The sequence below is a fragment of the Gadus macrocephalus genome, chromosome 11 (assembly GCF_031168955.1).
Source record: "Gadus macrocephalus chromosome 11, ASM3116895v1".
NCBI lineage: Eukaryota > Metazoa > Chordata > Actinopteri > Gadiformes > Gadidae > Gadus > Gadus macrocephalus.
Window position 1 is genome coordinate 20,487,043 of NC_082392.1, and position 3,993 is coordinate 20,491,035.

The 3,993-nt window shown below is 45.5% G+C and overlaps 1 long non-coding RNA gene across 1 annotated transcript; it reads right to left on the reverse strand.

The window, feature by feature from the left end:
* Positions 1-1,876: 1,876 nt before the first annotated feature.
* LOC132467943 (uncharacterized) lies at positions 1,877-3,356 on the reverse strand. The gene is made up of 2 exons (XR_009528131.1): positions 3,288-3,356; positions 1,877-1,948 (listed from the first exon to the last, which is right to left on the reverse strand). It is a non-coding gene; the product is annotated as an uncharacterized LOC132467943 (long non-coding RNA).
* Between the last annotated feature and the right edge of the window lie 637 nt (positions 3,357-3,993).

Consider the following 3,993-nt stretch of genomic DNA (forward strand, 5'->3'; position numbering starts at 1 on the left):
GACCTCAACTGAGGAGGTCGTCGGACGTTGGAAGGAACACTTTGAGGAACTCCTGAATCCGAATAACACGCCCTCTATGTTGGAGGCAGAGCTCGAGGTTGATGGTGTTTCGTCGTCAATTTCCCTGGTGGAGGTCACTGAGGTAGTCAAACATCTCCGCAGTGGCAAAGCCCCAGGGATTGATGAGATCCAGCCAGAAATGCTAAAGGCTCTGGGTGTTGAGGGGCTGTCATGGTTGACACGCCTATTCAACATCGCGTGGGAGTCGGGTACAGTGCCAAAGGAGTGGCAAACCGGGGTGGTGGTTCCCCTGTTCAAAAAGGGGGACCAGAGAGTGTGTGCCAATTACCGGGGTATCACACTTCTCAGCCTCCCTGGTAAAGTCTACTCCAAGGTGCTGGAAAGGAGGGTTCGGCCGATCGTCGAACCTCAGATTGAAGAGGAACAATCTGGTTTTCGCCCCGGACGTGGAACTACGGACCAGCTCTTCACTCTCGCAAGGATCCTGGAGGGGGCCTGGGAGTATGCCCATCCGGTCTACATGTGTTTTGTGGATCTGGAGAAGGCGTATGACCGGGTCCCCCGGGAGAAACTGTGGGAGGTGCTGCGGGAGTATGGGGTAAGGGGGTCTATCCTCAGGGCCATCCAATCCCTGTACTCCCAAAGCGAGAGCTGTGTTCGCGTCCTCGGCAGCCAGTCAGTTTCGTTCTCAGTGGGTGTTGGTCTCCGCCAGGGCTGCGCCTTGTCACCAATCCTGTTTGTGATATACATGGACAGGATATCGAGGCGTAGTCGTGGTGGGGAGGGGTTGCAGTTCGGTGGTCTGAGGATCTCGTCACTGCTTTTTGCAGATGATGTGGTCCTCATTGGATCATCTGCCTGTGACCTTCAGCACTCACTGGATCGGCTACCGTTTGACTATAAGACCTCTATAAGAATCTCTATTCATGTAGTCAGTCAATGATCAAACTAGTAGCATGAATATGAATTACAGTCCAAGCGGGTTAGGCAAGGCAAGGCAATTTTATTTTTATAGCCCGTTTTTACAAACAGTTTGTCTCAAAGGGCTTTACATAGCATGAGCATCATAACAACATCCTCTTCCCTTAAACCCTCACATCGACTGATTAAAAACTCCCAGGAAAACCAAGGGGAAAAATTGCAGTTGGTTCAGACTGGGGGTTGGAGCTGTGGAGAATATATGGAAACACAGAGAGACTGGGGGGGGGGGGGGGGGGGGTCTGCCTCTCTGACCCATGGGGAGAGCTGGTTCCACAGTAAAGGAGCCCAGTAACTGAATGCTCTACTTCCCAGTCTGTTTTTAGAGATAATGGGAGTCACTAACAGACCTGCATTCTGGGAGCCAATAAAAATCTTGGATAAGTTATAATAAAGGTAATGATTCATTATTGTGCATTTAAAGATGTATATTATTACATTGCAGCATTATTTGGGGATGACAATACAAGACTTCCATGAATGTGCATTTGAAGGAGTTTGCTTTGTATTCCAGCTGGCAAATTTCTATAGGCTACTATAGATCCATTTCAAAACGCGTTCCAAGTAGGCTATAGGACAAAGCATTATACGTCCTTGAATGAGTGAAGCTTGCCTGCTGACATGTTAAAATGACTGCCACAACTGCCATGAGCAAAGAGCAAAACCATCTGTACATAGTGTAGGCTACAGTAGCCTATTCAATATTGAATGAAGTAGGTTACTGTACACTCTTTGTCACTGTACATATGATTTGCTTGTACAGCACCTTAAAAAACTCACTGTAGCCTATAGGCACACCCAGCCTCGCTTTCAATATAACACACACTCGCATTCTGTAATCACTGTCAGTAAATAATAATATGAAAACAATATAAAATATCTTCCAGCAAGAAAAAAATATCTGTTTACTGTAAATGGATAAAGGTCAACAGATGCGCAATGCAGGGCTCTCCATTTTTGAACTGAGTTCAGAGTGAGATTTTGTCGGGGGGGGATATATTAATATGCAACTGCATACAAATTTGTTCACAGACATGGTGACTAATGTATGATAGTAGGCCTTATTGGCCCTTAACACTAATTATCAGAAACAACACTGCCTCAAAAGGATATTGGTCTAAGCAACACCAGTAGAGGCATATACTTTCCCTGAACTTTTAAACGTTGCAAACGTGCAAAACATATATTATATTTACGCGGCATTCAGCCAATGCTTAAAAATATATCTGTGGCATTCAGTAGGCCAATGCTGTGGTAAAGTGTGCAAAGTATGAGTATGAATATTTGATGGAGTATGAGTAAGGGTTCCCTTCTGTTACATAGATAGAACTTTATCAATCCCCTGCAGGAGAAATGTGTTAATGTTTGTCCCTATAAAACAATAATGGTAAAAAAATATAATACAAAACATGACGGTAACTCTAAAGTCAAACCGTCCAATCTGAAGGCTTTACTTAACCACTCCCCCTACTCACTTCCACCAATGCAAAGCGAACAGAACTGAGTAGGGGAGGGCGTAGCCCAAGTTTGTGACAGACCCAGAGGAACTCAACGCAAATTAAATGTGAACATGTATTGAGGCTTTATTAAAATCCCGGACGCATTTGATTCCTACCCTTCCACTGTCAAATAGCGGCGCAAGTTGTGTGGCGTGTGAGCGTGTCCATGGGTTGAATTGCGTGCGTCTCACGGAGAGCCCTGCGCAATGTGCAGCTGTCAGAAATGTGTTGTAATCACTTGTATTCCTCATAGCTCTCAGGCTGTGAGGAAATCAGCAGCCCGTGATCGCAGCTCCTTTGATGTGAACGCGTACAGAGCGCATAGTTCAGAGCCGGACAATGATGTCGTAGTAAAGCCCTCAGGTCTATTCTGCATGTATTAACTGTGGATAAACATCAACTGCACTGAAGTCATCATAACTTCATAAGTTCTCATTGTCAAATGATTATGAACACTATTATTGTTATTTGAAGCCGTGTCAGTCTTGACTGTGGGTGGTGTGGTCCTCTGTGTCTGCTAGTGTCTATAATAAAGTAATATTTTTGTCGACATTATCAAACGGAAGAACTTTTATTATGAAGAGCACAGGTCAATGAAGCACGCTAGCCAATAAGAGGACCCGCCCACCGGCGGAAACCAGATATTGAGTGGTAAATTCGTTTCGCTCAGTAAGAACCAAAAAACGAATAAACGAACTGAAATATAGATTTTCGTTTTTTTGACAAAACGTAGAAACGAATAAACGAACTGAAATCTTGATTTTCGTTTTCTTGTCAAAACGAAAAAACGGCTTGTTTTCTGGTTTCTGCTTGCGTCAATTATTCCCAGAAAACAGAGTAATAAAACGTACCTTGCTCGTCCCCGTGATTGCAATCCACTTCGCCACGCTCCGTGTGTTGCGATATTCAAATGACATTTCAATCCGCAAAACGGAATCCAAAGAGGAATCCAAAAAGTCAATATGCAAAGTGGCAAACGTATCAGCCAATCAGCGTCTGGGCGGGAACTACGTCACTTGCTCGTAATTTCCTTGTTCACTTCTAGTTCGTATGTGTCAGGTCCATGGTCACCAATGGAGATTATTGATACGCTCCGAAGTTTGGCCGATGATGTGGAGAACAATCGTGTTGAAGACACAAATGCAGTAGATAGAGTGCGTGTTCTGGGAGATAGGATAGACGACTTATCCTCACTGGTACGTTTTGACGCCAGTGTGGTAAACACAAAGATTTCCCAAGTGCTACAGGCACTGGGTGCGAAACATAGGGTCGGGAGACCCACCGTCTCCACCCACTCCTCACGTACAAAGCTCTCCAAACCTAGCCCCCAGCTACCTCTGGGACCTCCTCCAAGAATACACTCCCTCCCGCTCCCTCCGCTCAACCTCTGCTGGACTACTATGTATCCCCACATCACGACTCATTACGAATGGGTGCCCGGTCATTCAGCTGTTCAGCACCCAGGCTCTGGAACTCCCTCCCCCACACATAAAAC